Source organism: Lepisma saccharinum, chromosome 22, assembly GCF_977018435.1.
Source record: "Lepisma saccharinum chromosome 22, izLepSacc3.1, whole genome shotgun sequence".
NCBI lineage: Eukaryota > Metazoa > Arthropoda > Insecta > Zygentoma > Lepismatidae > Lepisma > Lepisma saccharinum.
Window position 1 is genome coordinate 17,226,027 of NC_139250.1, and position 10,927 is coordinate 17,236,953.

Below are 10,927 nucleotides of genomic sequence, written 5' to 3' on the forward strand. Positions count from 1 at the left end.
CAAGGAAGGAACTAAATCTTAAACCACAAACAGAAGGAAGGGAAATAAAGCAAGAACAAACATAAGAAAAAATATTAAACCACACACAGAAGGAAAGAAAACGATGCATGAAGAAACAGAACGTACAGAAGAGAAGAAAAAGGAAGCAAGGCAACAACTTGGGATAAGGAAACATGAAGGAGGAAAATAAATGAAACAGTAAGAATATAATGAAACAAAACGTTACAAAAACATAGCCTTTGATTCTAGCAAAATGATAGCAGCGTAACTGGAAATAAATCGTCAAAGTACACGAAACAATGCGAAGTGGAAAGGGGGTGGGGGGTGGGAGAGGAAGTACTTGATCATCGAGGGACAAACAGGATCGAACAAGATCCGAATGAAGAATGACTGTGTCTCGTTGACCGTTGACTTCTGTAGAGAGGGCAAGAACCCTTCCCGTGGGTGGATGATAACGTAAGAATCGCCAATGCAGAGAGACCAATGCCTCGTACGCCCACTTATTTATTGCTAATGGCAAGTCCTGCAGGCGGCGGCTACATGATGCAAAGCACCCGTATATGCACTGCCACGGCGATACTGGAGTATGATGATGCATGTTGCAAGTGTAGGTAGTTGCAACAATAGGGCAGATGTCGTTGTCCAACTTAGATTGTGTTTGAGGATGACCATTTTTAAGTTGCTACCAACTATGTCCGTTGAAGGTTAATTCTGGTTTATTGTCAAGTGTCGCCCCCGTGAGTAATTTCTTAATGTGTACGTACTGGGGAGAGTTTGACAGGAGACACTATCTCAACCTTTTGATCCACATTTCCTCAAAAGAAGAAGACCAAATGCATGAAAAATGGTAAAATCAGAGTGGATTACTACTACAAGAGAAAGTCCCCTTATGAAAGTACTCGCACTACTGCCACCCTTCCAGGCCAGTGGGGTCAGGGTGAGCGCTTAATGAAAATTTGCCACCCCCTCCTACCAAGGTGGTGGGTGTCATCTCAACACAGGACATAATCAAGTATTTAGGAGTACTGAGCCAAAGGGGGGTTAGAACTGTGTGTGTAATTCAGCACCATCTTTGGTGTCCTCTTACACCAAGTAAAGTCAATGATGTAAGAGGACACCAAAGATGGTGCTGAATTACACACACAGTGGCGTGCCCAAGGGGGGGTTGGTGGGGGGTATAACCCCCCTTTGGCTCAGTACTCCTAAAAAAAAGAACATCAAAGGATGGCGAAATGAGGGCTGACTACCATAAGAAGTGTACATAACCCCTCCCTTTCGAAAATCCTGGGCACGCCACTGAACACAAACCCCCACATTAACAGCAAAACAGGTGTTTCTGCTACATCTGTTTGAATGTACTCAACGCTTGGTGTTACTTTGCACCACACTTCTTAGTGTGTATGTGTAAGGCGCTGCTTCTACAGTGTGAAACACTGGTATGTGACATTTGCGTTTCCGTGTGAAATCTCTCTCACCTCAAATTTCCTGTGACACAAATAAAAAAAACTTTCACAAAGTCCTCAGATATTTTGATGCTAAATTTCTCGCTAGACCACCCCCTAAAAATGTCATTAATCTCTCTAACTGAGGTTAACCTAGAAGTTCATCTCAGAGAGGTTACAGCAACACATCTCACCCTCCTGAATAAGATAACTCGATCTTTACAATCCTTCCAAATTTCCTTCAGGTCCATCCTAATATTGTACTTTCACCTTCGTCTTAGCCTTTCCACAGGTCTCTTACCACCAGGTTACCCAACACAAGAACCCTATAAACTTTGCTATCCTCTCCCATTCCTACAACATGGCCTGCCCATTGAAGTCTTGTAATAACATCAGGGGATGACCTTGTAGATTGTACAGTTCAGTATTAGTAATCTTCTCTACTCTCCTGTTCTTTCATCTCTCTTAGGTCCAAATATATTTCTTCACATTTTATTTAAAAAAAAGAGAACTCTTTTCATTTATTTATTTTCCACTTTTAGTATACGGAACCATGGTTCACATCCATACAAAACGACAGACACAATTACTGTCTTGTGCACGGAGCTAAATGGAGGCCATCTCGAACACATGCTCTAGAATGAAGAAGAAAAGGTCAAAGACTTTCATGTTTTAATTTGATGTTCTAAACACAATAAACCAGTTATAACTGAAGTTGCATTTAATTCAGACAAAAATTAAGACAGATGGACAGTAGGACATGAAGCCTATCGAAAGTTGGGACCATTTTTTTGGGTCATACTGTATATGGAAACCTTTAGGACTAAGGTTTCTACCAAGTCCCAAACGACCTTTCAAAAATAGAAACCAGCCTCATTGAGAGGATTGATTGATTTGCTTTATTTTTACTTTGCTTTTGTGCCACTTTTGGCTAATTTGCGAAGATGCGGATGAGGGATGATATGATGAATGGACACTCACAAACATCAATGCCCAGACCAGGATTCGAACCCGGCACCCCTGGCATCGTAGCGCGATGTGCTAACCACTCCGCCACGGGATCGTTGAGACGAGAGCGAGAACAAGCAGATCTCTATAATACCGAGGCAAGAAGAAACTTGTGCGAGACTCTTGGTCTCCTTCGAGACTTCGATAAACTTATAGTATCGTAAAGTATTACTTTACAACGCGATTTTTCCAGACATACCAGGCTGCTATATACCTAATCACTTACAGATGTCTCGTATTATATTTATCGTAATTGCAAAGTTAATCCATCAGTGGCAATTGAAAGCCTAGGCAGGTGTTTGAAAACATTCAGAACATTTTTAAAAAAATCAATTTTTCGAGGGTTCGTAGCGCCGAATGAAGGCGTCAAACTGAAAACCGTGAAAGTTCGTTCGGCTACGCGAGAGACGGACATTTACAAATAGAGTCGAGAGAGAAAGAGACCTCCTCGCACACACGTCTCGTCTCGAAAACATCCACAGTTCACGGAAAGAAACAAAACACCCATTACCTGAAATAAGTCTGTTTTCAATTTTCACCATATTGAAAACTCTGAATAATCCAAATTCCATTTTCCCCAAAAATAATAAACATTGCGATGTCGTGAAGTGGTAATGGATGAACTAATGTAAAGATAGAACTCCTCCAAGCATTATTTTCAACAAAGATGGCAGTGTGATGCTCTTCTTTCCAAATCCCTTGCCCAAACACCGGTTGCACAAAAAGGGCCTAACCTTTTCACCGAAACATCACGTTCGCTTTTTACAGTGGAAGAAAAAGAGCATCGAGGCAAAAGAAAAAAAAATACCCGGAAGTAGGTGGGGAAGATTGGTAAAATGGCCCAAACGTGCGATACATAACAGTGTGTTCAGTTGTGTGCCACTGCGCTCTTTCACAAATTTGCGAGATACTTGTTATGTTGCAAGAATAAACTACTTTCTTCATTTCGCTCTAGTGACGTATTCAAGTTTACAATATGCAGTGGTAGCGTCGTCACCCTGTAATCAAGGGGTCCCGGGTTCGATACCCGGTGGAGGCACAAGTGGTTTGGATCCCACTTTAAACTGTAGGTCTAGTCCCGATTAACCTTACTGTGCATAAAGTGGACTTAAAACAACAACTCAACCAATATGCAGTACTCACCAGTCGCGACGATGAGGATTAGTGAAATGAATAAAGCGGCACTCACAAAAAACAAACAAACAAAAAATTATATTAATGTTTTTAATGTGTGTGTGTGTGTATATATATATATATATATATATATATATATATATATACACACACACACACACACACACACACACACACACACACACACACACACACACACACACATACACGAGGTCGATGGAGAACGACCAGTGGCGTACATACACCAGTCTTTAAGTTATTTAAATAGCTTACTTAAATACTGGTTTATAAGCTTGTTTTAACAATGTGCATGATACAGGGTGACCCAAAAAAGGTAACCGAAATGTAGAACCGTTACATTATGTGTTCGGTTACCTTTTTCGGGCCACCTTCCCATAGATTAAAGCCACATGAATAAGAACATATATGAGAAAAGTTGGTTTACCGGCCCTAAATGCGGTAACGTGGAGAATACGCCCCTGTTTGGGGCGGATATATTCTTCAGGTTACAGGCTAACCCAATATTCAAAGCAATCCTTTTCAAATGTACACTCACCGGCAAAAAAATGGGAAACTTATATCCTGAAATATCTTTTTGAGTTGGTGTTTTAAGTTCACTTTATGCACAGTGAGGCTAATCGTGACTGGACCTACAGTTTAAAGTGGGATCCGAATCACTATGTTCCCCCACCGGGTATCGAACCCGGGAGCCCTTGATTACAAGGCGACGACGCTACCACTGCGCCATCGGGGAGGCCTTATATCGTGAAATATTAGCTTCCTTGCAAGGCGTTCTGTGTGTTGCCTAAGTATACGGCGATAAGTGGATTTTAACAGCAAATTTTCGATGGCAACTTCTAACACCGCCGTAGGGTTAGGCAACATACATAACGTCTTGCAAGGGAAAGGAGCAATTCAGAATCTACGTGTCCCATTTTTATTGCCGGTGAGTCTACAGTACATACTCCGATCAAGTTTCTTTAAAAAATAATGTGTACATACAGGGTGTACCATAAGTAGGGAGCGGAAGTTGATGAAATGTCATCTTTTTTCTGACATCTCGGACACGATGCCCAATAAATATACACAATATTACACTTCGTCCAGAACCCAAAAAAGATAATTTTAAAGTGCATTTTTTTTTGCATTTTTTGTCAATTTTCATATTTTAAGTCATTTTATCTGATTTTCGGCATTTTCAGTCATTTTTCGCAATATTCAGTGTATAGGTTCGTCATATTTGGTCACTTCTGTCATTTTGGTAATCTTCTTGAGTCTATTCACCAAGGTGAACATAGGCCTATATATATCTCGCAGGATTGCAATTTACGAGCAAAAGAAATGCTGAACTGGTGACAGTCTTTGTTGTGTCTGGGAAAACCACCAGGTTCCCGTCTGGGGCAAACTCAGATATTTCAAACAATTTCTGAAATTACTTTTCCGACGCACTTTTTTTCTGGGTGGGGGGTGCGTGTCTATGAACCCTTTCCCGGATGCGTCCCCGATATTGGTTTCCCTATTTTTATACAATTTGTTAAATTTCTAAACAAAAATTGTCTTACGTGGATCGTGATAATTTCTTTTCTTTACATTGCCACAGAAACACACCACACTACATCACCAGGCAAAGATGCGAGAAATTAATGCATTTTACACCAATTCATTCAGTGTATACGACTCTTTCATTAAATTGTTTTAAAATTATTCAGTTGTTCCCATTGGAAATCCTCGTTGCATATGTTAATTGAATTTGCATGTGGTATCATTTGGCGCCTTTTTTTAAAAGCAAGATTGCATTTTGTTTAATTTCTTTTTCATTTTTCATTTTTAGGACATTCTATAGGTCATATACCTATAATTTTTAGGTCATCAACTTCCGCTCCCTAACCATAATTAATAGAGCAAACTGATACAGTTGAAAGTACACGATAATAGAAGCAAAAAAGTCTCAGTAAACATGGGTCTGCAAACGAGCCGTTTTCGAGATAATTGCGAATGTGTGGTTACAAGACGCCACTGACTTCATTGTTTCTAAACGTCGTCCTAGTTTGTAAAATGCTAATAATGTGTGCGAATGTGTGGTTAGAAGCCGTCACTGATTGCATTTTGTAAACACCGAGTGCTTTACTCCTTACGCGTTTCGAGGTTTGCTCTTTGTTTACAAAACAGAACATTTCCGAGAGGTGGCGTTGTAATCAAACAGGATGGGTACAATCACTACACAGTCTAATCGTACACAGGGAGTCACGTCAGATGTGCTGTACTGCATAGTGAAAATGGAACCTTACAGCAACGAAGAGTACATTTTACCAACTTGGACGACGTTTACAAACAATAAAGTCAGTGGCGTCTTGTAACCACACATTCGCAATTATCTCGAAAACGGTTCGTTTGCAGACCCATGTTTACTGAGACTTTTTTGCTTGTATTATCGTGTACTTTCAACTGTACCTACTTATGATACACCCTGTATAGGTTAGTTCCTTTGTTTCATAACTCTACGATTGGCTGCGTGTGAACTTGAAGCAACTTCTTCGTGACAAACATTGGTCAAGAAGAGAGAGATGGATATCGTGCTAATATATGTTATGCTTTCCTTGAAATATGAGAATGAACGGAATTTGAATTCGAGACACGTTTCTTCTCTGGTCGAGTGTTGTGTTTTCTTTCGGGCTACTACCGTATCAGATGTCAAGTTATATCTTCTCGCAGCAGGAAGTCGTCCTGTGAACATAGTTGCACTACATGCTTCTTCCCCGCAACAGTTCGTCCCCATCGTGGTTGCCAACTATCGCGAGAAGTCACCAGATCTTGTGAACTTAATTGCAATGCCAGTTGGGGGGAGAATTTTCAATGTTGTGGAAAATAAAAGCAGTCTTGATTCAGGTGATGAGCGTTGAGTTTCTTTTCGTAAACTAGTGTGTGAGGAAGTCTATCTCGTTCTATAATAGGATCGATTTATAAATACCCACCCACGTGAAATGTCGAAATACAGGAGCGGCTCAAGATAAAATTTTCACTCGGGTAAGGTGGATTTTTGTCGCCTTTCTATTGTCAGCTGCCAATCCGTGTCGATATTTATTGCGAACAGTCCGAATTGCGAACATTTGCTACCTAAACAGGATTAACCACGAAGGTCTGTGCCCATAATTGCAAACACATTTTTCTGCCCTGGGACCTACATCTTCTCACACTTCCCCAGTCTTTTTAACGAATTTTATCAAAGGGACTCAATTCCATACTTGAGGCTGATCAGTGCATTATGGATCACAATTGGAACCTAGAAAATTCGACGTTATTAAAGTCGTCGAAGTATGTATATATAATTTACTAGAGTGCGCGTCAAATCTACTCCTGCATATGGCCTTGAACGACTGAACAGCACCAGCGAATCACAGACGTGCGGCGTTCAGAACCTGTTTCACCTCGCTACTAAATCGTGTAGCTGGCGCTTGGATATAAATAGATTATTTCAAGTGTCAGTAGTTCAACAGATGGAAAGATAATGAATTTGCGATTATGTACGAAAAACAAGCGTGATTGTAGCTTATACCGTTCCCTTTGTAGAAGCAATGTTATTGTAAACGTATTTGCATTGTATCCTTTTTGCTCTCCCTTCGTTCCTGTTTTTAAAATAATGTTCGGGTGAAGAATAGAGAAGTAAAATTGACTTTAAGAAGTGCCAACAGGAAAACTAACGACGGTCGTAAATTTCTGATGGATAGAAGTGACATTGTTACGTCAAGGGTAAAATTCCTTCGTACAATGCACGAAATTCGACTGTCTGGTGATTCGAGACCAATCTTGTACCTTGACGAGACATGGGTAAAACAGAACCACACATTAGAATGTGTTGTTAATTTGTTAACGAAGAACTTGACAATGTAACACAAGAACAATGGGCCGCTCGTGCTAAACATGTACAACAATTACAGGAAAACGATTTGCTAAGGGAGATAGATCGGGACGAAATTTTGGACCCAATTATAATAAATTTGAAGGACGACGCAGAGACCGAAAGTAGTGCGGTCAGTGACGATGAGGACAACGACGGCAGTTGTTGGAGTGACGAGGAGCCCCTGGCAGTCTCTCTGGCATAATCAGGTATGATCTTTTCTCCCATCAAGTTTAATATATGTTATATTATCTAATGTTCCGTGCTCTCCGTGACAAGGCGTTTCGCTCAACCACTCTTGTCTCTCTTCCGTGTGAGATTTCGACATGGCACCGGTGCAGTTCGCTGCTATTGGCTTTCGCCATATGCAGGAGATTTGACGCACACTCTAGTTCTGAAAATGGACGAGCTGCGGCTTGTTGTACAAGAGGGAAACTTCGATTTGATTGTCATTACAGAAAGTTGGATAAAGGACGGAACACCACTATCTCTTTTATTAGTATACAGGGTTATGAAACGGTAACAAAAAATAGAACCAAGAAAAACTGTGTCGGAATTGTAGTTTTTCATAAATCTAACTTAACTGTTCGAACAATAGAGACGAAAGTAAATACTGAAGGCATCGAAACATTAACTTTGATTCTGAAGTACATGAATAAACAGTTTGGTGTATGTTCCATATACAGATCGCCCAATGTCCCATACACAAAACTTACATTGTTCGAAGAATTAATATCCGAAATATATCCACTAGTTGATAAGCTCTTCCTATTAGGAGATGTAAACTGCGATTATCTCACCCCCAAATAAACCAGAAACACGGTTTTAAGATCGATTTTTCATTCATTTGGACCAACGCAAATAGTTAATAAACCAACCCGCATCACCGAAAAAAGTAAAACCCTGCTTGACATCATAGCCGTTGACAATACAGAATTACTGTTTAAAACTGACGTCACTGTCCCAATCGGTAAATCAGAGCACTGCGTTGCGTAACCTGATTTCTTATTGCAGAAACCGGAACCTCACGCGAGTTACGTTTATTGTAGACATTTTAATACCTTCAACGAAGAAATGTTTGCAAAAGATATAACTGATGTAGATTGGTCAAAGCTTTACTCACTTGATGATGTTAATGATAAAGTGGAGTTTTTGACCTCAAATATACAAAATGTTTTTTGACACGCACGCACCTCTAAAAATCGTAAAACACAATAAGAAAAATGCACCGTGGATCACCATTAATGTTAAATTGTTGATGCGAATCAGAGATAACGCGCTACGAAAGTTAAAACGTTCGAACAATCCAAGCGACTGGCAACAATATAAAGAACGCCGGAACTTTACAACAACTGTCATAAGACAAGAAAAGAAATGTTATCTTACCTTCATATTTTTCAATTCTTAAATAATAATCAGGTTCTTACCATGGCAAACAGAAGGAAGTTGCACTATCTCGGTTTCATACGCCGCATACTGACAGAAGGTAAACCGCAGTACTTGCTTGAGAAGATGCATTCTCGTAGGGAAATCCATCAGTATGTTACCCGTAAGCGGAACAACTTCGATTTACCCCATCATTCTACCACGGCCTACAAATCATCTTTCTCCTTTTCGGCTCCCAAAGCATGGAATGCATTGCCTGCGAACATCGCTAGTGTAAACAACCCATTAAATTTCAAAGGTAAAGTAAAAGACCTGCTGTTAATGGAACAATGGCAGAGTCGGGGCACATACTGAAGGTATCAAGTCACTCACTATATGGAATTGTATTATTGTATTAATATTACTATTGTCTTTTGTATTTCTAGTTACACTTTTTTTGTATGCAACTAATTCGTATGTATTTTTTCTTTTTTCATTTTTTTGTATCTGTGCATTATTTTACATTTAGCTTACTGCTCCATACGCAGTTTGCATCATCTTACAGGGTGAGCATAAAGTCTTTCCCTGATTATGAATATTTATATTTCAACTTCCACGGTAGATAGGCAAAGAAAACCTATGGCAATAAGTAGTGCAATACATCAAGTTTTTTTTTTCCATTTCTTTGTTTTGTCTGATTCTTATTCTAATTCCCATATCATGGCCACCGCGTTCGCCAGACTAACCCCTCTTGACTTTTTTATGGGGTTTCGTTAAGGACACAGTTGCTATGGACACGGGATGCTATGGAGACGGTGCCGGTGACGGAAGATATGTTGGCAAAGACATGGAGAGAAATTGAGTATCGCCTAGACGTTCTAAGGGCAACAAAGGGAGCACATGTCGAAGTGTACTGAAGTGTACTGATAACAAAACATTATGAGTTAAGCTACCATTTCCAACAAACCGCATATTTGTATCTAGCATAGTTCTTTAGCAATAAAAGTTTGTAATCAGGGAAAGACTTTATGCTCACCCTGTATATGTATTATCATATTGACAAGGGTTAGGTGGCAGAGCAGCCATTGGCTGAACCTCGCCCGCTTAATAAACAAAATATATAAAATGCATTAATAGAAGAGTGGCCTATTTTATACGGCTCAAAAAGTGTAGCTAACTAAACGTGGTTGTTAATAAAACCCGAAAAAGATTCCCTTCTTTCCGTTCGAAACGAAAGCGCTCCTCCTCCACCTTTTTAAAGATGGCTGACAAAAACTCTCACAAGATGAACACGACTAATGACGACATGGAGAAGGACATAATTGGGTCGTCTTATACTGATTCAAATTCCGGTATTCTGCTTCAGTGCATAAGAACAACCCCCTCCCCCCTTTTCTTGTCGTCATGCAGCTTTTCCTTCGCGTCGTCCTCCACTCATCATTCGTATCTCTCCGTTAACGATGTCCCCGCCATTTTTCTTCTCAGTAGCTAGGTGGCCCCTTCTCCCCTTCCCTCATTACATTATTTTCTCCCGCTCCTCGCGAAAGAATGGAAACAGACGATTCATGTCTTTGTCGCCGGAAATGAGTTTATTGAAAATGCACGCAAGGAAATGACGTAGTTCGTCTTACAATGCAGACAACTGAATCGATTGGCGGGGGTGTAGCAATTCGTTTCTTGTTTGGAATGTATTTCAAGCCAATGCAACTGTAATTCGCTCGCTAGATGGCTCTTAGAACAGTTCATCAATGGCGTCAGAAAAAAAAAAAAAGGCAAGTGGATTAGCAAAGCGGTAAGGCTTCCATATTTTCTGACCGTTAAATAGTTGTCTTTCTTTGGGGGGGGGGGGGATAAATAATATTTTTATTCATTCCTTCTTTAATCGTTTTCTGCTATAATCTCCAGACTTTCTGAATTCGAGCGCTTCATGTAAACGTGGGATCGGCTTAATTTAATGTCATCTATCAGCTGATATTTTCATCTTTTTTCAAGCGCAACTCCAGCATTTTAATTTCTTATTTTATCACTTCCAGCATTAACTTTTTTTGCCAACTTTCCAATCATCCCCCCAAAAATTTTCACA